The sequence below is a fragment of the Narcine bancroftii genome, chromosome 3, assembly GCF_036971445.1.
Source record: "Narcine bancroftii isolate sNarBan1 chromosome 3, sNarBan1.hap1, whole genome shotgun sequence".
Lineage (NCBI taxonomy): Eukaryota > Metazoa > Chordata > Chondrichthyes > Torpediniformes > Narcinidae > Narcine > Narcine bancroftii.
The window spans coordinates 101,422,659-101,449,476 of NC_091471.1; the positions used below are offsets into that span (position 1 = coordinate 101,422,659).

At 42.4% G+C, this 26,818-nt stretch overlaps 1 long non-coding RNA gene across 1 annotated transcript; it reads right to left on the reverse strand.

Annotated features, from left to right (window-relative positions):
• Positions 1-789: 789 nt before the first annotated feature.
• LOC138757415 (uncharacterized) lies at positions 790-26,781 on the reverse strand. The gene is made up of 3 exons (XR_011353579.1): positions 26,706-26,781; positions 5,181-5,416; positions 790-2,486 (listed from the first exon to the last, which is right to left on the reverse strand). It is a non-coding gene; the product is annotated as an uncharacterized lncRNA (long non-coding RNA).
• Between the last annotated feature and the right edge of the window lie 37 nt (positions 26,782-26,818).

The window sequence follows — 26,818 nt, forward strand, 5'->3', positions numbered from 1 at the left end:
CATTCTTATTCCCTTCCCCTTTCCAAACTAATTTAAGTCCTCCCCCACAGCTCTAGCAAAGCTGCCCATCAGGATTTTGGTCTTTCTCCAGTTCAGGAGCAGGCCTGTCCTTTTTCTACAGGTCAGACTTTCCCCAGAAAAGATCCCAATGATCCACAGATCTGAATCCCTGACGCCTGCATCAACTCTTCAGCCACAAATTCATCTGCCCCAACTTCTTATTGTTACCATCATTGGTGCATGGCACAGGCAGCAATCCTGAAATTACCACCCTCGAGGTCCTGCTTTTCAGCTTCATTCCTACTCCTATCTACAAGATGTCATTGGTGCCAACGTGGTCCATGAGGTCTGGCTGCTCACCCTCCCGCTTAAGAATGCCGTGGAATCAATCAGTGACATCCCTGACCTGGAACCTGGGAGGTAGCATACCATCTGGGAGTCTTGATCTTGTTCACATAATCTCCTATCTGTTTGCCAGTCCTCAATCACTATCTCGCTCCTGTTCTTCCCTTCTGAGTCTAAAACATTGCCTGCAGCACCATAACTACATATTTTTCAAGGTAAGAAAGCTAGCTACAAAAATGCTAGTTAGACTGCAGTAATCAAATAAGCCGATCTTTAAGCCGATCACAATGGTACTTTGGGAACTGAGGGAGCAAAACTCTTCTACTGACATTTGTAAAATATTTTATCAAACAATGTAGCATCCATTTGTTAGAAACAGAAGTACCTTCACAGAACTTGCTCGAGACAAAAATTGAGAACAAAGAACATTTATTATACAACAATGCAAAGTTGGGTGCTTCCCCTTACCCTGGGAATACACACACACACACTGGGGCTCACCCAACTTTTATACAGTTTATTTCAGTATAGAAGAACCCTCCCCCTTACATTCTTCTGCCTCCTGGATGAGTTTGGCATTAGGCAATCCTGTCTGCCTACGTGCTGTTTCTGTGAACTTGGAGGACCAGGGAGTATCCTGTCGGTGTCACATCATGTCATTGTCCTTATTCACGCCTTCCCGACTCTCAGGGCTTACTAACTTCTTATATGCGGAACTTGCTGTCTCTGTCTAAGGCTAGAAGACCCTTAACTTATTCAGACTAACTTTACTTCCTACATTCTATTATCTATCCTTATCCTATTCATACTGGCTTTATTCATTACACATATATCCTTACTAGCTTTCTTCATCTTTCATATTAGTTTTACTCATCTCTCACAATCCTCACTTTTCTTTTAGCTACGCTTCGTGAATTCTCAACTGGAATGTAACTTGGTCTTTTTCCCAGCGAGTCAGTAAACGAACTGCAGTCTCCGATTCATCAGACAGAATTTGGGAAACATACATCCTTTGGATTATAGTGATCTGATGAGGGGTCCGTTGAATTAAGTACTGCACACAAGTCTTTAGGCAGGGGAGCACCCTAATGGCCAGAATAGCGAGTCTAGCTGCTATAAGGGCTGTGGGTATCAGACTCCAGTTACCAATAAAAAGTCTAATCCATCCCACAAGTCTGAACCTGGGCATGGGAAGATTTTCGAACTCCTGAAGAAGTGTCTTTAAACACCTGACCGTTGTGAGCATTGTCATTAACCAGTCTTTCACAAACGCTGCCTTCAGCAGTCAACGAGTAATCGAGAGCCAGGCAGATTTGTTGAACTGTGGCTCGTATCTGTCGTCTTTCTTCAGCCCATAAATTCAGGGCCATCACTGTCTGTTCGGTGATGATCTCCAATGCTGCCTGGAGTCTGATTAAATGATTTAAATGCCAAGCAGCTGTGGTGTTCTGGAGCAGCTTACGTCATTTACAATTGGAACTCCCCTTACAGTGGTGGTTCTTAACATTCCGAATGTCTGTGTGACCCAAAGGATGATTTACAGGAGACTAAGTTGGGGAGGGGTGTTTCTTGTCACTTAACAAGAAGCAGCCTGTCTATGAATATTAGCATATGTATTCACTCTATATCTGCTACATGTACAATCCTGACTAACATTCTGTCTGTCATTGTCCCACCATCTTCTTTCTGCTATCTCTTTAAAACTCCTCTTTTTAATACCTGTAGAGGCCGAAATACAAATCAAATCTACTCCCCTAGGGCTGTTCTGTTCTCCTGGTCCATGTTGGGATCCTATATTAACCCATACCCCACTATGACTATACTCTATACCTGCGCCCTGTCTACATTCTAAAGGTAAATAATTATCACCTCTGCTGCCCCTGTTCCAGGAGGACTTAATACACCGTGAGCAATTTGGTGATTTCCCAAAAATTGGGAACCAACAAGTAAACATAACAACAAATCGTAAAAATAGCATTACAGCACTTTTTCCCCGCGTCGTGTAACTTTTAGATCAGAAGGATGAGGGACTGCATGCCAGGTGAAGGGTAGATTATCAATGTCGTTAGTCCGTGGATCAGCAGCTCGTTTAATTAGTTGAATGTGGCTCCATCCCTTTTCTTTCGTTCGCACGGCAGTGTCTGTAATCAAAAGTACACAATAGGGGCCATCCCAGACAGGTTTTAGTTGGTGATCTTGCCATGCTTTTACATATACCCAATCACCAGGTTTAATAGAATGAATAGGATACTCCAGGGGTGCGTTTTGAGCTAATAAACCCTTCCGTTTTAATTCGTATAGAGAGCCAGAAAGTCCCTTTAAATATTTGGATATTTATTGGTCGTTAGCCTCAGGGGTAGGGGTATTAACGTGGAATCCCATGTAAGGAAGACCAAACATCATCTCATATGCTGAGACAGCAAAATCCTTACGAGGGGCTGTGCGAGTCCTAATTAAAGCTAAGGGTAAGCATTTAATCCAGGAGAGACCAGTTTCCTCATGAAGTTGAGTGAGCTGATTTTTCAAGGTCTGATTCATTTGTTCAACACGGCCGGAGCTCTGGGGGTGCCATGGGGTATGTAGCTGCCAATCTATTCCCAGTATTTTACACACACCCTGGAGTACCTGAGAGGTAAAATGTGTACCTCGATCTGAGTCAATGGTTTGAATCATACCATATCGTGAATCACAGACTCCAGTAGTATCCTGATAACGGTGCTGGCACGATCATTAGGGGTCGGGAAAGCCTCAACCCATTGTGTGAAATGATCTACCATCACCAGGAGGTATTTGTAAACTCCTATCTTAGGTAATTCCGTAAAGTCAATTTGTATCCATTGAAACGGGCATACAGCTATATCGCGACCGCCAGGCATTACCTGGCGCATAACTTTCTTATTTACTCTCTGACAGATTGGACAACCCCGAGTATTTTGCTTGGCTATAGTGTATATTCCCGAGCAATGAAAATACCGTACAAAAGTATCCACAAGTGCCTGTGTTCCCCAGTGTGTCTGCCGGTGGAGCTGATCAATAATTTGCCGAGCCAAGGCTTGTTCAGCACTTGGCATCCTTCTGCCGTCCACCTCAACCCATCAGCAGTTTGACGCATTCCCTGGTCCTTCATGTAAACCTCCTCTTCCCGTGAAAAGATGGGAGTCTTTTGAACCTCATATGGGGTGGGCAGTAACAGCTGCATGTCTATTTTCTCCGTGAGTGCAGCCTGTTTGGCAGCTGCATCTGCCTGTCTTCAGGACTGTCACCACTTTGATGGCCCCATACATGAACTACAGCTATCTCCTCAGGTAATGTAAGAGCATCTAGAGATTGGACAATTAAGTTTTCATGGATCAACTTTTGTCCTGCTCTTTCCAGATCTTCCCAAAGGTGTGCACTACACCAAAAGCGTACTTTGAGTCTGTGTAGATTGTGCCCACCTTGTTCTCTAGGCCATGGAGAGCTCTACAGAGGGCATACAATTCACAAGATTGTGCTGACCAATGACCGGGAAGGCGACCGGCTTCAATCACTACTCCTTCCTTCCCATCCACTACACTATACCCGCTATAATGAGTGCCATCAATGCAACGGGAAGATCCATCAATAAACCACCTTTCACCCTCCTGTAGAGGCTCATCACTTAAATTCTCTCTAATTTTGGTCTGTAAATCAATTACCTTTAAGCATACATGCTCTAAATCATTTATGGAATTGTCAGAATTTGGAGAAACCAAGAAAGCTGCTGGATTCTGTTCTTTATTTGTAATCAGAGTCAAATCATCCCTATCCATTAGGATCGCTTCATATTTTAAAATTCTAGAGTCTGTAAGCTACCTTCCAGCACATTGTAAGGGAATATTGCGGACTGTGTGAGGGGTGTGAACTATCATCGGGGCACCAAACGTAATCTTTCGTCCTTCCTCAACTAAAATAGCAGTGGCTGCGATGGCTTGCACACATTCTGGCTAACCATGACAAACAGGGTTTAAAACTTTTGACAGAAAAGCAACTGGCTGTCTACAGCCTGCCCTCTCTTGTGTTAGTACTCCGGTGGCCACACCATCTGGTTTCTGGACAGGCAAAATTGGGGTATTAAAAGGTGATATACAAGGTTCGAGTATACCATCTTTCACCAACTGGTCAATTACTGGCTGCAGCCCCTTTCGGCCAGCCATCGGAATTGGATACTGCTTTCGTCTAATTACTTGCTCAGGATCTTTTAAAGTAACTTGCAAAAGAGGAATATCTAACACTCCTCTATTGCCTCTTTTTGCCCATACTCCAGGATTTATTAGTTCCCGATCCTCCTCGGTTAATACATACAATTGAACCCCGATACCTGATTCCTGTGGTCTGGTGCCGATAGCCAATTGGTCCTGTAAATCTCGTCCTAACAAACAAACTCCAGCTTGGGGAACTAGTAGAATGTCCTCCGTTACTATCTTCTCTCCCATTTGTATTCTTACATCCCTTATTACAGGGACCGTAAAATCTCTTCCTCCTACTCCCGAAATCATCACTGTCCCCTCTTTCTTAACACCCTCGGGTGGTTGTAAAATACTAGACCGGGCTGCCCCAGAATCTACTAAAAAGGTCATATTGTCACTGTGGGGTCCTATGCTTAAATTTACCAATGGTTCTCCGTGCAGCCCCACGGTGTACATTGACTGAGAACCGTCTGTTTGTCTTTCCCGCGGGTTCTCCCCGCATCCCAATCAGATAGCATTAATCCTAACGGACTTTGCTTAGTTATCTGATCGTCCCATCCTTCCTTAGGACTATTTCCCTTGCTACTCACACCTCCCATACTAACAGGTAAGTAAAATTCCTCTTACCGGGATCCAGTAGCTATTCCTAGCGCGCTTCCTTAACGTCCTCCTGTCGTTTGTTCTTAATGCCTCTTCTCGGATATCACTCGCTTCATCCACTGACCAGTCACCCGTCGTCCGTGAGTCCAGCTGAATCAGCTGGGGTGCACCTACCCTCGTCATCGGGCACTCTGTCAGTGGAGGGAGTGGGATCCCGGACGAGCCCCCATTTGTGAGAAACAGAAGTACCTTCACAGAAATTGCTCGAGACAAAAATTGAGAACAAAGAACATTTATTATACAACAATGCAAAGTTGGGTGCTTCCCCTTACCCTGGGAATACACACACACACTGGGGCTCACCCAACTTTTATACAGTTTATTTCAGTATAGAAGTACCCTCCCCCTTACATTCTTCTGCCTCCTGGATGAGTTTGGCATTAGGCAATCCTGTCTGCCTACGTGCTGTTTCTGTGAACTTGGAGGACCAGGGGGTATCCTGTCTGTGTCCCCATCATGTCAATATCCTTATTGTCCTTATTCACACCTTCCCAACCCTCAGGGCTTACTAACTCTTATATGCAGAACTTGCTAATTCTGTCTAAGGCTTACTAATTACATATGCGGAACTTGCTGACTCTGTCTAAGGCTAGAAGACCCTCATCTTATTCAGACTAACTTTACTTTCTACATTCTATTATCTACCCTTATCCTATATATATATAATACTGGCTTTATTCATTACACATATATCCATACTAGCTTTCTTCATCTCTCATATTTTCATATTAGTTTTACTCATCTCTCACACATTGAAGTTTACACAAACATGCTGGAGAAACTCAGCAAGTTGGACAATGTTTTCTATGTAACAAAGGTAAAGACACATGACCAATATTTAGGGCCTGAGGCCTTCATCAAGGTATGAGCAAAAAGTAGACAGGTGTGTGAATAAAATAGTGTGGGTGGAGGGATCGGGGAGGACACAGGCCTACAGGGAAGAGGTAGTAGGTGGATGTGAGATGGAGGTCACAAGAGAAAAAAGGTGAAAAGTAATATGGGAGAGGGGTTGGAGAGCTGAAGTAAAGGAGACAGAGGGATGGAGAAGAGAGAGACAGGGGAGTAGCCTAAAGCAAACTGAAGTAGCTGTTAATGCCATCCAGTTGGAGAATGCCCAGATAAAATATTGGATGTTACTCATCCAATTTATGGGTGGCATTGGTTTGGCAGTGCATAAGGCCATGGATAGACATACCAGCATGGGAGTCGGGTGGAGCATTGAAATTATTGGCCACTGGGAGATCCCTGGCATTGTTGAAGACAGAGCAAAGGTGCTCAGCAACAAAAATCTCCAAGTTTGAGTCTAGACTCTCCTATGCAGAGAAGGCCACTATGGGAGTACCGCATGCAGTAGATGATCCCTGCAGATCCACAAGTGCTTCACTTGGAAGGGCAGTTTGGGACCCTAAATGTTGGTGAGGGAGGAGCTGTAGGTGTAGGTAGAGTACTTCCTGGGGTCACAGGTAAGTGCCATGGGGGCAATTGGTGGGAAGGGAGAAAAGAAAGAGGAAGTTATGGAGGGACCTGTCACTGTGGAGGGAGGCAAGGGGAAGATGTGTCTGGTGGTGAGATTATGTTGTAGGTGATAGAAATTGTGAAGGATAATATGTTGGATGTGGAAGCTGGTGGGGTGGTAGGAGAAGGCAAGGGGAATCCTGTCCTTGTTGCATCCAGGGGAATGGGGCCAGGGCAGTTGAGCAGGAAATGGAGGAGATCTGGGTATGGGTTGAGTTGATGGTGGTAGAAGGGAAGCTATGCTTTATGAAATAGGATATCTAGGAAGATCTAGAATGAAAGACCTCATCTTGGGAGCAGATAGAATGAATATGGAGGAATTGAGAGAAAGGAATAGAATCCATATAGGGTGTGAAGAAGTGTAGTCGAAGTGATTGTGGGAGTTGGGTTTGTAGAAAATGTCTAGAAAGTTTGTCTCCTGAGATCAAGAAAGGGGAGAGTGTCACCAGAGATGGACCAAATAAACTTGTGGTTGGGGTGAAAGCAAGCAGTAAAGTGGATAAAGTTGATGAGCTCATCATGGGTGTATGAGGAAGCACCAATATAGTTGTCAATGTAGTGGAGTAAGGATTGAGGAGTCTTGCCTGTATAGACTTGCAGCATGGATTGCTCCACATAGCTAACAAAATGGCAGGCAGAGCTGAGATGCATGCAGATACCCATGGCTACCCTTTGACTTTGAGAAAGTGGGATGAGTTAAAGAAGAAGTTATTGAGGGTGGTGATGGAGGGGGATTCTTATGTCTGTTGTTGAGAAAGAAATTAAGAGCTTTGAGTCCTTCGGCATGGGGGATGGAGATTGGGTATCCATTGTGAAAATGAGCTGGTCGAGTTCATGGAATTGAAAGTTATTGAAGTGATGGAGGGCAGGTGAGGTATTGTGGAAGTATGTTGGGAGGGACTGGACCAGATGGGAAAATGGAGTTGAGGTAAGATGATTTTGGCGGGGCAGGAGCATGCAGAAACAATGGGAATCTTGGGTAGGAGGTAGAACTGGACAGTGCAGAGTTGGAGGTCACAGGAGAAAGATGGCCAGGAGTGATGAGGTTAGAGATAGTATGTGAGGCAGTAGCTTAATGTTCTTTGGTGAGGTCCTGTAGAAGAGATAAGAGGAAGTGTACGAGAGCTGTTGTCTGGCCTTGGAAAAAGGTCAGAGAGTCAGACCACAACAGCACCACCCTGTCTGTTGGTTTGATTGGGAGTTTGGGATTTGTACAGAGAGTGGAGGGCAGAGCGTACAAAGGGGTGAGATGAGAATAAGTGAAGGGAGTGGTGAAGTTGAGCAGTTGATGTTTTGGCAGCTATCGGAAATATAAAGATCCAGAGTGACCAGAAGGCCAGGACAAAGTGTTCAAGAGGAGGAAGAAGGTGGAGGGATAAGGGGTCTTCAATTTGGGGGGGGGGGGGGGGGGAAGGGGAATCACAGTGGAAAAAATGGGCACAGGTATGGAGATGACAGAAGAAGATTTTGACATCATGGTGTGCCTATGTCTACAGAATTTCTTGTTAACTAGCATTCATTGATATTTATGGACCATTGGCAGAGGTGCATTTTGATTCTGTATCAATGTAACAACAAAAATACTATAATGTTTGTGTTAATTGAACATTATTGAAATTGTTTATTTTTCACATGGGGAAAAAAAGTTTACAAATAGCTCTCAGGAAAATAAAAATCCTTATGTAACCCAGGGATTGGATTGCCTGAACTGAAAAAAATACTTCACAAGTCTTCCATTGCTGTAGTTACAACTTCCGTTCATGGTTTATTACATTTACTCTTTCCATAACATTCTCTTTTGCTATGTAGGTTTGATGCACCAGTGATTTGTCATCTGCCGTTGATGGAAACGATGCCAGGTATCTCAGGAGGATGTACAGATAGATCATTGTCAGTTATGTTTTCAGACCAGATGTGGCAGGATCACTGAGCTTAAAATGATTGTTGTTGTGGGATCACTTTGCTCTGTCTATTCCATGCAATTTGCTGCTTAGCACACGTGGAGCCCTGCATTCCAGATTCACTGGGTTTGCAGCGCATTCTTGTGTATACCATATGCTGGTCCCAGCATCCCCTTCTGCACTCCCTGTTGAACCATTGCTGTTCACTTGATCCCTGGCTTGTTTGGTAAAGGGTGGGATGTGTTAAACCCTAACATTAAAATTATGGTGGTCTACATTTCAGCAGCTGTTGATCCATTGCACCTCAACGAATGACCATTTTTGAACAGTTAGATCTGTCCTGATTGAGTTCCATTTAGCAAGTGTCACCCAGTAGAGCTGGGGTTCCCAACCTGTTTTTGTTGCCCTGTACCCCTTGGGCATTTTTATAGGTTCCCAAGTACCCCTAAAAATTAAGGATAAAAAAACACAACATTGTGCAATCTGACTGCAGATTACAACACCATGTACAGTAGGTCTGGAAGGCTGGCGGCAAAACTCTGCATGCCAAACTGCATGAGTTTTTCAAGCTTTGTTGGGACCAAGGAAAACTGCCTCAGGATCTTCGTGATGCCACCATCATCACCCTGTACAAGAACAAAGGCGAGAAATCAGACTGGTCAAACTACAGGGGAATCACGTTGCTCTCCATTGCAGGCAAAATCTTCGCTAGGATTCTACTAAATAGAATAATACCTAGTGTCGCTGAGAATATTCTCCCAGAATCACAGTGCGGCTTTCGCGCAAACAGAGGAACTACTGACAGTAGTGGTTATTCTCTCAGACCCAATGTACTCCCTGAAATGTGCAAATGTACCACTGGGGGTACATGTACCCCAGGTTGGGAACCCCTGCAGTAGAATGTGTACTCAGTGCAAGAAGGTAAAATGAGATTTCTTGATCCTACAAATGACTATCCACACCACCAACAGTTCAGGATTATATTACATTCAGCTACACAGGTTCATTATACTCAGTGCATTTTCAATACAATTCCTGCTTGCATAAATGCCATTTCCAGCACACTTTTGACAGCAAAGAATAGCAATTCAGTAGAGAATTCAGATGCCAAAGCTAAAAATGTTTTGATACGTTGCTAAAGTGCCAGGCACTGCTCTTTGTACATCAGCCTCAATAGAAGGCGATTTCTGAATGGAAATAAGGTTCCAGAAGCAAGAGACCAGGAAAAACCTGGCAACATTTCCACTGGAAAGTGACTGAGAGGAAGATTGTGCTCCACTGTCAGGCATGAATATTCAAAAGGGGATATGAATCCAACTTGAAGGAAGTGCTGGCTCCAGAGCACAGAATCTTTATTCAATATTTGGGAAAAGTTGAAGATTTCTAATATTAAGCCCATTTCAGATTCTGGTAAATACCATTTATAAATTGCATTTTTCAATGAAATGTCTATTCTGTATTCATTCCAATAAGTGCCATGTTGGTTTTTGATGTCAAATATTCTTATGCTTAGAAACTGATCCATAACAAATATTTTCAAGGACATTTTGTGAGCAGTTACAGAGAGTAACTTTCTGAAATTAAATCATCATATGGACACCTAAACTACCTTACACTTTGCTGGGGCCTTGAAACTCTGAGTTTTCTTTCCCAGAAAGGAAGTGTCCATAAATGGAAGGAGACTAACTGAGTGAAATCCGTGTTCTATCGCATGAATCACAAAAAGTTAACAGGCAGTTCCAAAAGAAGACAAACATCACATTGTCCTTTATTGCACAGAGGTTGTGATTTAAGAAGAAGGAGGTTATGTTACAGTTATACATATACGGTATTGGTGAGGCAATGGCTGAAATATTGTACAGAGGTTTAGTCCTTTAACCTTAAAAAAAGAACACAGTGGCATTTAAAGTAGTCCACATGGAATTCTCCAGGTTAAATTCCTGGGCTGTCCTGTCAGGAGATTTTGGGTTGGTATTATTTGGAGTTTAAATGAATGTGGTTGACCTCATTCAAAAATGTAAGATCCTAAGATGGCTTGATAGAAGGCAGAGTCATAAATAAGGGTCATAAATACTAAATAAGAGGCCATTCATTCAAAACTGTGGGGCATAGAAATTTCTTCTCCCAGATGATTCAAGGTTCAAAGTTTCTTTTATTATCATTGAATAATACATTATAAATGTAACATGCCTGATATTCTTCTATCTGCTGCAGGATGACAAAAGGTCTCCATGAGGCTGGTGCCCTAACAATACGTAGTGAATCTCTGGAATTCTCTGTCCCTGAGGGTGGTGGATGCCAAGACATTTAAGTGGCACATAGAAAAAAATGTGAAGGATCGAGAAAATGAAGGTTATGGGAATCTGATCAAAAGAAGAGATGAGGGCGGCATAGAGCATCCACAAGGTCACAAGACAAAGGAACAGAAGCAGGCCACTAGGCCCATCGAGTCTGTTCCGTAAATCTACACTAAGCTACTCTACACTAGTTCCAATTTCTGGCCTTTTTCTTCATATCCCTTGATGCCCTCACTAATGAGATACTTGTCTATTTCTTGTTTAAATACTCCCAGTGATCTGGCTTCCACTGCTGCATGCGGCAGAGAGTTCCACAGATCCATGACCCTCTGGCTAAAGTTCTTCCTAATCTCTGTTTTATATGGATAACCTCTAATTTTCAGACTATGACCCCTTGTCTTCGATTCACCCACTAAGGGAAACATCTTGCCCACATCTACCTTTCAAAATATGAAATGCCTTTGAGATCTTCTCTCATATTGAATGAAGGGTAGGTTTGAGGTGCTTGTGTTCTAGTATTTAATTCACCTACTATCATCCTGATACAGTACATGACAAAATAATACTGAACATTTTGAATAATCCATCAATAAAATGCTATCAATTAGTCTATAATTATATACACTTCATCACTGCTACACCACTGTTCTTTCCCGAGACTGCATTTTGGCAAGTCGGATCACCTGGCTGTGCTCCTCTGCCAGCATACAGACAGAGCCTACAAAGAGAGACTCCAGAACTCAGAAAGGTGAGAAGGTGGTCATGGGAGGCTGAAGAATGGTTACAGGACTGCCTCCAGTAAATGGATTGGTTGATGTTCAAGAACTCAGCTGAGGATCTGAATGATTACACCAGGGTCATTACAGACTTTATCAAAACAGCTGTTGACGAGTGTATCCTCACCAAATCATTTAGGGTTTTCCCCAACCAGAAGCCCTGAATGAACAACAAAATCCAGAACCTGCTGAGAGCCAGATCACAGGCATTTAAGTCTGGAGATCCAGAACACTACACAAGGAGCAAGCATGACCTATGAATAACCATTTCAGGTTCAGATTTATTGTCAGAGTATACACACTTCATCACTGCTACACCACTGTTCTTTCCTGAGACTGCATTTTGGCAAGTCAGATCACCGACTATGACAAGGGGTCAAAGTCTGAAAATTAGAGGTTATCCATATAAAACAGAGATTAGGAAGAACTTAGCCAGAGGTTCATGGATCTGTGGAACTCTCTGCCTCATGCAGCAGTGGAAGCCAGATCACTGGGAGTATTTAAACAAGAAATAGACAAGTATCTCATTAGTGAGGGCATCAAGGGATATGAAGAAAAAGGCCAGAAATTGGAACTAGTGTAGAGTAGCTTAGTGTAGACATCACATACAACCCTGAGATTCTTCTTCCTGTGGGCGTGGCAGAATTACCACTTATTGGTAGTGCCAGAAAAAATTACACAACATACACATGTAAACAAATAAAGAAATGTAAACAAACTGTGCAATACAGAGAGAGAGGGAAAAATCACTAAAGTGCATGAGTAAGAATCCTTAAATGAGTCCTTGATTGAGTTTGTTGTTGAGGAGTCTGATGGTGGAGGGGTAGCAGCTGTTCCTGAACCTGGTGGTGCGAGTCTTGTAGCACCTATGCCTATTTCCTGGTCGCAGTATGTGTGCTGGGTGGTGTAGATCCTTGATGATTGCTGTTGCTCTCTGATGGTAGCAATCCCGATGCTCTTGATGGTGGGGAAGGTTTTGCCTGTGGTGTCCTGGGCTGTGTCCACTTCCTTTTTACAGGGTTTTACACTCAGGGATATTGTTGTCTCCATAATAAACCGTGATGCAGCTGGTCAGCACGCTTTCCACCACACATCTGTAGAAATTTGCCAGAGATTCTAATGTCAATGCCAAACCTCTGCAAACTCCTGAGGAAGTAGAGGTGCTGACGTGTTTTCTTTATGATGCCATTAGCAAGTTGGGAAAAGTGGCGATACTGGGCCGAAATGAAGTATAACCTGTAACAAAACCAATTCCAGTGAAATAGGAGATAGCAAACCTTCACTCCCAAATGAACTCAATGCCTACCAAGCCTGATTTGACTACCAAAACAAGGAAGAGCCACCATGTACTCCCATGTCCCCTGATGATCCTCTACTGTCAGTATCCAAGGATGCCTTCAGGAGAGTTAATCCAAAAAAAAACCATCTGGTCTGGGCCCGGCTGGGGACTGAATACCTGCACTGACCAACTTGCCAATGTATTCACAGATGTCTTCAACTTCTCACTGCAGCAGGACATGGTACCCACCTGCTTCAAATGGGCCTCAATCATACCTGGCCCAGGAAGAGTTTGGTAACCTGCCTAAATGACCACCAATCAATGTCACTCACATCCACAGTGATGAAGTGTTTTGAGAGGCTGCTGTTGAAGTATATCAGCTGACTGAGTAGCAACATGGATCCATTCCAATTTGCCTAGTGCTGTAGCAGGTCTACAGCAGATGCCATCTCACTGGCTCTATACAAAGCCCTGGAACACCTGAAGAGCAAAGAAGCATACATCAGAATGCTCTTTATCAACCACAGTTCAGCATTCAGCATCATCATCCCCTAGGAACTGATCAGCAAACTCCAAGGCATGACCTCACTGTGTAATTGGATGTTGGATTTCCTCACCTCAAGACCACAATCAGTAAAGATCAATAAAAACATCTCCTCCACAATCTCCATCATTACCAGAGCACCACAGGGCTGCGTTCTTAGCTCCCTGCTCTGCTTTCTTTACACCTATGGTTGTGTGACAATTACATCATCTACAAATTTGCTGACGATATAATGATGGTGAATTCTATAAAAGGGGGCGATGTCATCATACAGGAGGATAATGAAAACTTAGCCGAATGGTGTACTAATAACTCCACACTCTCAATATCATCAAAACCAAGGAGCTGATTGTAAAACTTCTACAGATGTGTGATGGAAAGTGAGCTGACCAGCTGCATCATGGCCTGGTGTGGGGGCACCAATACTTATGAGCATAAAGCCCTACAAAAGTTAGTGGACAGAGCCCAGTACATCACAGTCAAAACTCTGCCCACCATCGAGTAAATCTACATGAAATGCTGCCATCAGAGAGCAGCAGCAATCATCAGTGAACCACCCCACCCAGGAGATGCTCTGTTCTTGCTGCTGCCATTAGGAAAGAGGTAGAGGTACCACAAGACTCGTACCACCAGGTTCAGGAACAACTGGTATCCCTCCACCATCTAAACCACAATCTCAACCATTTAAGGTCTCTTACTTAGAAAATTATTTATTATCAAATATTTATTTTCTGCATTGCGCAGTTTTTGTTTGCTCTTCTTTCTTGTTTACATTTCTCTCTTTTGTATATGTACTGTATCTTTTCTTGAGTACAGATTTTTCTCTACTGATAAGTAGTAATTCTGCCTGGCCCACAGGTTAAGGATTGTATGTTATGTTGAGTACGTACTTTGACAATAAATTTGAACTTTGAATAACATATCTGTACATGACATAAACCTCCATTTGCAGAGCGCTGTGAGAATCAATGCCAGCTTCACATCTTATATCTGTATCCATTTGTTCACATGGTACAAAAAAAATCTTCTGAATGTAGAGTATCTAAGTTTCATTTAAACTGATTAGTATTAACCACCTTTGCCATCTCGAGCTTGCACGCTTTGAGATTTTGTCCTTCATTTTTATTTCTCAGTTGAAGATAGAAATCATAATCATTCCTTGCAAAAAAAAATGTGAATGATATTCACGGAAAATAGATCTTTTCAGTCTATTAAGTATTTTTTTTTGAAAATTTGTTTCTTCCAGAGAGCATAACACCTTGGAGGTACAAATCAGGATTTTGGGCACATGGTTTAAATCATTAATTGATGAAAAATCATGAGCCATAGACCTGGGTTCCTGAAACTACTCAGTTTCAGGAACATTAATCTGTTCAGAAAACAAATTATTCAGATCGAAAACCTGTGATTAAAATAATTATGGGAACATACTTGAATAGATTCTGAAATTAAATAATCCTGAAATCCTGGCCTACTAATTTGCTTTGTAGACAAAGTATTGCAGAAATCCACAAAACCAATGCAAGATATGGCCTGAAAGTCAAAGTGAATTTGAATGTACAGATTGTTATGAAATAACTGTGGTGTGGATAGATTTCACTTGATGCTGGGACATATGTCTGTACTCATCCATCCCTATGCAAACCTTATTCACAAAGAACTGACTATTCCTTTATAAAAGGAAAAGACAATTTTCCAGTATAATTCCACCCACTGTTTTTGAAACCAAACTCAGTTGGAGTTCACTGTAAAGGAGTTCCTGGTGCTTCCATAAGTTTTGAAACTCAATTGTATGGCATGTTTAACAGTAAAAAATCTGCTTTACACACTGGTTCGTGCATTACAGTCAGTCATCACCACTAAAACCTGGAACAAATATAAGCCAACTATAACTGTTCATTGCCATTTGTTCCATTCTCAGTCATTTATAGTGAAAGTGAGTTTGACCAATGGCAGAATTAAATTTAAATTTTGTTCTTTTCACCATCATTTCCAAATGAAGAACTGAACAGCCCAAGTAGAAAGAGCATCTTTATAAAGATTTTTTTTTTCTGGATGACACAATTCCTTAAGATAGCCTTCACTTAACAAATCAAGCTCTGAAGCTTGTATTAATATTTTGAGTTTAAGCGCGACTTTTTCTCCGTTATATTAACGAAACTATTTTTCTATTTAGCAACATGTTTTACGAAAGCAACATAATTTAACTCTGACCCATATAAGAACAGGTGACGATGAGCTTGAAAGAGCTAGATTTTAATGAGAGTTTAAAGAAAAGGGAAAAAAAGATGTTCTAAAGAGGATTTGCAAATCCAGAGCAAAGTATCTGAAAGGATAATGATGGAGTGAATGAAGGAAATCAGAATATCCAAGTGGACAGATCTGGAATAGCGCTGAGATCTTGGTGGGCTGTAAGGTTAAGATTTTGGAGCAATGGAGTGACAAGTCCGTCGTAGAGGTTAAAATCACTTGAATAGCCAGGGCTGCTAGTAATAGAGCTGTCCACAGTTTCTTTTGCATTCCTTTGAATGTAGCCAGTGTGAGACTGCAGTGCACTAAGGTAGCAGCAAGCAAGCGCAAAACACCAGTTCATGCTTCGGTGGCTCCCCATGTGACTGGTTCAGGAGGGCAGGCTCAGGTCTATATTGGGGTTGGCTGATTGACAGCCGGCTAGGTGGAGTCAGCCCTTAGGTGTTCTTCCTGCAGGTATAGAAATTGCCCCCTGCAGTATGCTGGTGGTCATATCATCACATTCACCCCCTTAAAATTGTCATGGGGGGTGAGTAACCGGTGCCGGGTAATATTTACAAATTATTTACATGCTTAGGTAGTCCGGCAGCCGTCGGAGTCTCTGTGACCGTTGCAGGGTTGGCTCCTGGTCAAAGGTCGGCGAGAGTCTGGTTGCTGCCTGAGTCCGGCATGGGCAGTGTGGTATTCTGGGTAGGGGGTAGGCATCCAGCTGTGTGTACCAGTTTATGGTCTGGCTGTAGTCGATGACCATCTTCGGTTTGCTGCCCACTTTGATCACCAATACTTGGGCTCTCTAGGGGCTGGTGCTGGGGTCTATGATACCTTCCACCAGAAGCCACCTCACTTCTGCCTTAATGAAGTCCCGATCGGCTGCTCAATAGCTCCTGCTCCTGGCCACTATGTGCTTGCAATCTGGCGTAAGGTAGTTGAAGAGGGCGGGGGGGTGGGGGGGGTGGTTATCCACAGCATGTAGAGGCCACAGCTGGGCTCGGTTTGGTTGCAGGGCTGCACGCTGTGGATTATGAGCGGGGGGAGGGTCCCGCCAAAAACTAAGGTAATGCTTTGGAGGTGGCCCTGGAAGTCCAGTCCTAAAAGGACTGAGGCAGAGAGTTTGGGCATAGCCAGGAGCCTGAACCCAAGGTATGTTCCGCCCCCCCCCACCCCGCCAGATCTGCCGAACAGCTCCTGAGGGCTGTGATAGAGCGGTCTTGGGCTGTGAAGGCTAAAGCAAAGTTCGAGTCTTAATGTCTGGGCCACATTCAGGTGTAGGAATTTCTCAGTACTACTGCTATCGAACAAGCATTTTGTTACCTTCCCATTGACTGCAATGTCCATCATTGAGTGTCCGAGTCTGTGGGGGATGTCCCTCTTTAAGGTGATGGATGCTAGGACCATCTCGGGGTCCGAGTTGCTGCTCCCCGATGGATGAGGCAAATAACAGCCAGTAGTTCCTTTTCCAGCCATGGAGTGCGTCAGGTGGGCGACCTGGTATGCGTTCATGTTGACCGTGTCATCTTGTCGATATGCTGTCGGGGCCTCCTGGCCCAAGATGGCAGCACCCTGTGGGCACACGTGTTGTCAGTGTGGTCAGGCATCCTTGTCATCTTCTGTGCTGGTGGAAGTGACGTCTGTACTGGTAGAAGTGACATCTCCCATACTGGCGGGAATCGCCCAAGGGAAGATGGTGGCGCCCGGAGTGAGCTCACTGCAGCAGTGGCGGTCAGTGGCGTCACCAGATGTGACATCGGCAGTGTGGGCGGAAGTGGCAGGGTGAGTGATGGCATCACCTGGTCTTCAAATGTGGCGATGTTCAGGGGGGCTCCCAGCTGGTCGCAGAGGGCTGCTGTGCTCCTGGCGGGTCTGGAGAGGCACACTTTTGCATAGTTGCCTTTCTTTCCACATTGGGAGCAGTACGAGTTCCTTGCCGGGCAGCCTTTGCGGGATTGTCTGTCTGATCAACAGTATCCACAGGGGTGCGGGGTGCCCACAGCAGCAATGGCCTCCTCCATGTGCAATCCTTTGGCTACAGCAGTCGTCTGTGTCGGCCAGACTGAGTGTTGGGGGAGTCAGGTGTTGAAAACTTCAGCATGGAGGGCTTCAGCCTCCAGGGAGCGAATCACCTCCAGAGTCCTGGTGAGTGAGACTATGTTCTCTTCTAGCAGTTTATGCCAGGCACTTCTCGAGTTCAGTCCTCGCATGCAGGCATCTCGGATCAATCGCTCCACTTCCTCTTGGGTCAGGCACGGGCGGGCTACTTCCTGTAGGACCCTCAGATAGGTGTCTGCCATCTCACCTGGCTGCTGAGACTGGATACTGAGCAGGTACCTGGTGTAGACCACGTTCGTCGGGGGGTTTGTACATGGTCTCTAGGACAGCCATTGCCGGTTCATAGTCGGTGCAGTCTTTAATGGCCTGGAAGGCTCAGGGGCCCAAATTTGTGCGTAGCACCATGAGTCACTTTTGATTTGTGTTGATCACCTCCAATTGCATTAGGATGACTGCCTCGACCGTGTGTCTCCAGATCTCGAAGTATGCCTGGGCTTCTGGGTGCTGAGGATTGATCTCTAGGCTCCCAATCGACAGGAATTTCTCCATGGTCGTTCTTTAAATTTTATCTGAATAAAATGCGGTGCACTGAGGTAGCAGCAAACAAGCACAAAACTCGAAAGACTGTACAACAGGCTTTATTCAGATAAAAGTCTGAACACCAGATCATGCTTTGGTGGCTCCCGAGTGACTGGCTCAGGAGGGGCCGGCTCAGGTCTATATTCGGGTCGACTGATTGACAGCCAGCCAGGTGGAGTCAGCTCCCTAGGGGATCTATTCAGGTCAGCTGATTGAATCAGCCCTTAGTTCTTCCTGCAGGTACAGAGATCAACCCCTGCAGTACTCTGGTGGCCCTATCACCACAGAGACCGAGGTCATTCCATGTGGTTTCGAGATAAGACAGCCAGTTTTGAATTGTTCTTTATTCTGAGGAGATATAGAGTCGAGAGTTTAGACCTGAAAACTCTATTGACCGCATCAATCACACGTTTTAAGTAATGTGTGAAGCATCATGTTAATTGTGTATCAAAGTTGATAAGTAATAACCTTCATAAGGAAAAATAAACCATTAAAAACACTCTAGTCAACTTTGTCTTTGGTCATTTAGAAGAGCAAGTCATAAATAAAAGAATTCCAAACTCTACAGGTGACTCTTTCTTTCTTTGACTTGGCTTCGCGGACGAAGATTTATGGAGGGGGTAAAAAGTCCACGTCACCTGCAGGCTCGTTTGTGGCTGACAAGTCCGATGCGGGACAGGCAGACACGATTGCAGCGGTTGCAGGGGAAAATTGGTTGGTTGGGGTTGGGTGTTGGGTTTTTCCTCCTCTGCCTTTTGTCAGTGAGGTGGGCTCTGCGGTCTTCTTCAAAGGAGGTTGCTGCCCGCCAAACTGTGAGGCGCCAAGATGCACGGTTTGAGGCGTTATCAGCCCACTGGCGGTGGTCAATGTGGCAGGCACCAAGAGATTTCTTTAGGCAGTCCTTGTACCTTTTCTTTGGTGCACCTCTGTCACGGTGGCCAGTGGAGAGCTCGCCATATAACACGATCTTGGGAAAGCGATGGTCCTCCATTCTGGAGACGTGACCCATCCAGCGCAGCTGGATCTTCAGCAGCGTGGACTCGATGCTAGATAATCACTACAACTTAGTCAATAGAGTGAGTGTTAATGATTCGTTAGTCAATAGAAGACAGATCTGCAAGCAAGACTCCTAAGACAAAGAAAATCTGGACTATTAACTCATTAGTCAATAGAAGGACGAATTGGAAGATAACAGAAAGTTGGAATTTGCATTTAGAACCAGACTGGAGTGATCAGGCTGTTTAAAGCAACTCAGAAAAATAAACACAAAAATCAAAACCATTGTATAAAGCAGTAAACATTCTGTGTTTATTACAGATTAGAACATGGTTTGGGTCATTGGAGCTGCTTGTCTGATGGACTGTTTTGATTTTTGGAAAAATTGCTGTGCATGTTTGATATCTGAGTGTGACAAATGGCACAATGAAAAAATTAATAAGAAATTATGTTGAGAAAATGAAAGTAACAGAGCTCGTAGTAGAATTGCAAAAGCAATTAGATCCAAGGGAAATAAAAAGGCTCTTTAAGTAGGATTGATGGAAGCCACAGATAAGGAAAAGAAAGCAGTTGTGTGGGATACACCACTCCCAGAATTACTGCAAAAACCATTAATAAAATTGGATACTGAATTCTCAAGAATTGGTGCAGCCATGCCTCAAGATGGTGGTGTGAAGGATAAAAATTCTAAGATGGAGACATTGTCAGAGATTGAAGTATCATCAGATATTGAGGACTTGTTAAAAATCACATGATAGTGCGACACATGTTTCCAGTAGGAGGAGCTCTAGGGGAAGCTCCAGAGGTTCAAGTGTTGAATCCATGTGATTAAAGATTCAAACAGATTCAGCAGCTCTTAAAGTGAAAAGAAAAATGTTTCAGCTTGAATTGAATTTTGAAGATAAGGAGGAGCAGATAAGTCAGACAAGGGAGCAATGACAACAAGAGGCTTAGTTGGGACGAACACAGGAGCGACAACAAGAAGAAGAGATGCTGCAAGAGGAGCAGCTAAAAATAGAGGAAATAGAGCTAGAACAGCAAAAGAAGCAAATGGAACTGGACAAAGAAATTGCTACTAATGAGGCCAGGTCACAACCACTGGCAAATTCAAAGGTAACTGGTGCTCGGAGTAAATTTTCAAAAACATTGTTTTGATGAAGAACTCCAAGAAAGGAAACTATTAGATACCAAAGCCACAGTGTTCGAACCACAGCCAGGGTCTGGTCTTGAAATAGACAGGTCTAGGTACAAAACTGAACCAGTGCTACAACTGCCATACATGCTTGGTCCCGAAATAGACAGGTCTAGGCATGGGGCTGAGCCAGAGATAGAACCATATGAACCACTTGGCTAAGGACTAAGCAGATTAAGACCTGATGCAGAGCCAGTGCTACAGACACAATTCAGACTTGGACTTGAACCAGGCAGAGGAGGGGCTGAACCATTGCCACGGATGTGAGATGAATCAGATCCTAAATTAATGAGGTGGATTCAAGAGATCAAACCCCGATGATGGCCACATTGGACGAAGATAGTAGCCAAATGACATCTCTTGTAATGTCATGCCAAACACTTCAAGCAAGAAACAAAAATCTGGGTGGTCAAATTAACATAAACCTAGACATGACAAGACTGGATGAAATGGCTGCATTCAGTTACCGATACTCTCTGCTCTACCCAAGATAAAAATTCCAATTTTTAATGGTGACCCACCTCAATTTCAAGGGTTTATGAAAAGTTTGAATTTGGCATTGAAATTAAAAGTTACAGCTCTAAGGATTGTTTAGAATATTTGCTTCAATTCACGAGTGGGCAACCACGAGAACTTGTAAAGATTTTCCAGTATATGGCTCTGGATCACAGATTCACAATGGCTAAGTAGTTATTAGAGAAATATTTTGGTGATAAATATAGAATTTCTAGAGCTTTTTCATGGTCATCAATAAAACCAGAGGACATGAATGGTTTACAAGCTTATGCTCCCTTTCTAAGAGCAAGTTGTAATGTCATGACAGAGATTGACCATCTTGGAGAGCTAAACAAACCTCAGAATATGGTAGACATTGTAGATAAATTACCAATCAGATAAAAGAATTATGGAGAAGACAAGTTGTTGAATATCAATGAAAACATAAGGTGGCAGCTACTTTTAAGGATTTGGCGGATTTCATTGAAAGACGAGTGGATGTTGTTACAGATCCAGTCTATGGAATTAAGAGTACTCAAACAGTGAGTAAAGAAGTTGAAAAGTCCAAATCATATCCTCAACCAATGAAGAAAAGTACATTTGCCACCTCTCTGATAGTGGTGGATAAAGAAATTAAGGAAAATGAAAGTTCACCTTTTGAGAAAATATGTTTGTTAAATAATGATAAACACAATTTGGAAAAATGTGCACAGATGGAAAAGAGGACGCACAGTGAGAGAATCCCTTTCTTTGTGTAAAGAACACAGCAGCAAGGATTGCAAGAAGCGACTTAGCTGCGATATATGTAATCTGAAGCATCCCAAAATGCTACAAGGAAAATAAAGAAACAGAAAATGAAAAAAAAGTTGATAAAAGAAACAGGAAAACAGGGCCAGTGCAAACAGAGATCACTGCAAACTCTCTATAGTACCTGTACAAGTTAAGGTCAAGGAGGTGTATCTTATGTTCCGACTTATGCATTTCTTGACCCAGGAATCACTGCACCATTTTGTACTGAGGGGCTTATGAAAAGGCTTAATCTTGAAGGAGAAAAGACAAAGATTCTTTTGAAAACCATGGGACAAAGAAAGTTTGTTAAAACTAACATGATTAGTTTGAAAACAGTGATTTTTGTGATCTTGCAGGTGTATATAAACAGAAAAACATGCCTGTGCATAAAGGAAACATCCCACGTCAAAGTCATATAGATCTGAGAAAGATTTATCTACCAGGAGAAGATATCTCTGAGATAGAGATGCTATTTGGTTTGAATGTACCAAAGGCATTGGAATCAATAGAAGTAATCCCTAGTGAGGGAGGTGAACCTTACGCTATTAGAACTATGCTTGGATGGACAATCAATGGACCATTAGAAAGAAAAAAATATATTGTTCAGAAGCGGTCAACAAGAAGTGAAAATATGATATCAGTTGTGAAACTCAAATAACCTTTAGAAGAATACAAACAGTTCTTAGAAAATCTTATTGATGAAAATAAATCAGGAACATCTAAATCAGTAAAGAAGAAATTGTTTTCATCAATAAGATTTTCTAAGAACTGTTTGTATTCTTCTAACGGTTTTTAACTTTGTACTTGGAAACAAAACTGAATCTGATGAATCTTCAGTTTTGAAAGTTGACACAAATGAAGAATTAACTGTAAATAGAATTTGTAATAACTGCTAAAGAAATTAATGCAGTAATCGAAGAAAGGGATTCAGCATTATCAAAATGCAAAAAATTGGAGAAAGAGATTCATGTCTTGAAAGAGAACAAGTCATTGTTTAATGAAACCAGAAAACTGACTATGGAAAACAAGGACAGATTTAAATTCTTGAGGACCCAGTTAATAAATACAGATAGAAAACCTCAAGATAAATCATCAAGAAATGAGACTGAATTGAAGGTTGCAAATTTGAATCTGAAATTCCAGGAAAAGACAATGAAAGTCAAAGTGACTGCTGATAAGTTTGACGAATCAATGTTGTTTGAGTCCTACTCTTTCGAAAACTGACCGCAGAAGAAAAAGAAAAATAAGACTCATCTTGTGACCTCAAGAAAGAGGTCAAATTAAAATGGACTTTTCACGCAGAACAATTGCTAAAATATGACTTTTTCCAGAGCAGAATGGTTTGATGATTGACTTTCACTTTCTTTTGAATGTTTACCCAATATATTATTATATTTGATTAGTTTGGTAATGGTAATTATTATTGGTAGATACAATAATTAGTGGTCAGTATTGTAGGGGTTAAAATCACTTCTATAGCCAGGGCTACCAATACTGGATCAGTCCACAATTTGTTTTGCATTCCTTTGAATGTAGCCTGTGTTAGACCAAGGTCTTTTTGTGTGGTTTCAAAATAAGACAGCGAGTATCAAATTGTTTTTTTTTATTTTGAGGAGATGTAGAGTCTAGAGTTTAGACCTGAAAACTCTATTGATTTCATCAATCACATGTTTTAAGTAATGTATTAAGCATCATGTTAATCGTGTATCAAAGTTACCCTCATAAGGTATAATAAACTTATAGTCAACCTTGTTATCGATCATTTCAAAGAACAAATCATAAATAAAAGAATTCCAGACTCCACAGGCGACTATGTAGGAAGATGGTCATTACATCCAGGGAGGATTTTGAAAATAAATATGAAAATTGTAAAGCAGAGATGTTACTCCTGCAGAGACCATCGTGGATCAACAAACAGAAGGGTTATGGGGTATAATAAGATATGCATATGTTACATAAATTTAACATCCCTTCTGCTTTTAAATAGGAGCATATTGCAAAAGATTGCAGTTTGAAATGTAAACAGATGATGCGGGGGACAAATCAGCATATCGGGCAGTATCTGTGAGAGTGGAAGAGAATTAACATTTGAAGTCAAAAACTCTTCAAAACATTTCTGATGAGGCAAGCCAAAATATTATCTCTGATTCTCTTTAACCAGATGTGGGTGAACTACTGTATTTTCCAGCCTTTTCTCTTTTTATTTCTGATTTCCAGCATCTGCAGTTTTTAAAAATTCTCAATTCCAGTTTGTAATAGCCAACACACACAACCATATTAACAGAAAAGCCTACCCTTGTGTAGCACCTTGAACACATTTTAAGAACTATTTGAGATATTTAGATGGTACTTGTTAAATCTGCCCTGAGGCAATGAATGCGTGCAGTTCATTTACGAGTTTGGATATGAAATGGAGAATTCCCTTTGGTGGCTGATGTCGTACATTTCAGTTCACAAACCACACGTATAAATCTTGAACAATCAATGTGCAACAAGATCAGATGAAGCCCAAGAGGATCTCAGTTTTGAACACATTCCCAGACAATTTTTATGCATTTTAAAATGCATGTTTTTGTATTTTTCCATCAGTGAGCTTTTCCTCTTTGTGTTTCACTGTGGAGACTTGCATATTCCATTATAACTGCCAGATATTTTCATACTATCAGTAAATGCCAGTAATACAGCTGCTGAGTTTTTCCATATGGCTTAATATTACAAGGCAAAAAGTTTAAAAAAACTGCAAGAGCATGACGGTAACAGGAAGAGAGTGTTTTTGTTTCCTTCTTGCTATGTGAAGATTGTTACCAGATGTTGGAGATAACTGGAGTAAAGGGATTGCTCCCCCTGGAACTGCATGTACTGAAAAATTTAACAACTTTGATACTTTAGACGTCAAGATGAAAATTTACTTGAAGAGATAAGCTTCAGACACAGCAATAAGTCGGAGACTCAAATCTTTGTGAACTTTATCTCCATCATAGAAACCTTGATGTTTGCTACATGGGGAAAGGGCAGACAGTCCTTTGGCTGAGAAATTCAACATGCACAAAGCAGGTCGAAAGTGCAGTGGCTCCAAGTCCCAGTCTATAATCTAAAACCTAGATTTCTTTGAGCTGAAGCAGTGGCCCGCTACAATCAGCCAGCAAATTGACATCTGCAGGATGGGTAGGATAAACTGAATAAGGACTACCTTGGGATAGAAAATAGGTTTGATTAAAATTGGTAAATATTCCTTATGCTTGAAGACAACATGAAACTACTGTAGATGTTGATGATCTGAATTAGAAGCAGAAATCAGTCATAGTAGTTGGAAAAATTGCTGATGGTCTTTGAAGGCAACCGTTTCCCAAATCAGGGTGAGAATAATTCATTCATTGCCCACATGCTTGCATCGTTTTAAAACCAGAATAGTATTTTCAAACACCTTACGACTGTTTAGAGCCGGTGGCTCTTGATTCAGCAATGCCTCTTGATTCAGCAATGCCTCAGTTACGCAAAGCTCATCTTGTTTTCAGCTCCCTCCATAGTTGCACCTCCCTCTCTATAATCTTGGCCAGACCTTTAGGAGATCTGCACACCAGAAGTCTTTTATACAGCTTCTATTTTAATTTCTTCACCATTGGATGCCACAACTTCAGGTGAGATGCCAAATGTCAAAGTTTTGAAATGCTTTCACATAACTTGCCTTCTTTCCTTAAGCCCTTAAAGACTTTAAAATCAACCTCTGATCTATCTACTGTAATTTTGCCTATGCCTTGCTGCCAAATTTTAATTACTAATGCTCCTGCAAAATGCATTGGGACATTTTAATACATTAATGCTACTCCATTGATACAAGTTTTTCCTTTTGTTCTTGCTGCCGTGTTTATCTTCCTGAGTTATGCTAACATTTTGTGTTTGTACAAGGCTGTACATTGCTTGATACAACTTGACAAAGGATACAAAACATAAGTTTAGTCCATTTGCAAATGATTTTCAGTCTGGATACAATAATTGGTTTAAAAGCAGAATAGCGCCTGACAGCTGCTTTAGGCAGCTGGGTTGTTCGCCCAATTACAGGCAACCTGAATATCACAGAGGTAGCCAAGTGCACTACTATGTGACCCAGCCTAGCTCCATTAATTTCCAGTTACTGCTACCCGTTTATTATGCACAAAACAAGAAACTGTGCACTGGATTATTCGGTCATTGAATCTGAAAACTGTTAGATTTGTTCCGAACCAGTGTTTTGGTGCTTTATTGATTTTTCTCTTTAAGCATGGAACAATTCAGCCTTTCCTTGTTGGACTCCTGAAGCAAATTTCTGTGGTGCCAGCTTGGTAAATCCAAATACTTGTTAGTTTGTAACTTTATTCTTTCTTATGTTTTAGCAGGCCTGGAGTGATCAGACATTCACACCCATTCAGTTCCCATGAGAGATTTGATGGCTGTTTGAGGCAGGGACTCATTCCTTGTCAAAGCCATTCTGTGAGTGCAGCCACCTGCCAATGCTCAAATTATCCCTATGTGGCACCATACCTGCAAGAAAAGGGTGTCGCTGTTTTGGTCTGGTGCCTGACCTCTATCTGGCTGAAGCTAGATGACAACTCTCAGACACCTCCTCTTACTTACCCTTCCAATAGGACCCCAATAAATCTCATCATATCTCATCATTTTTGGTCACCTCCCTGGTACAGCCTCAAACCTCATTGTTTCCCAACCCCGTACCACCCTTTTCTATAAATCCAATGGTCCTGGCAGACCCATCATGTCTGCGTGCTCCTGCCCCTCTGAATTGTCTCCGCTTACCTTGACACTGTTTTGTTCGCCATTGTCCAGTCCCTCCCCACCTACCTCCAGGACACTTCACACGCCCTCCATCACTTCAGTAACTTCCAGTTCCCTGTACTCAATCGCCTCACTTTTACCATGGATATCCAATCCCTTTACTCCAGTCACCATTATGA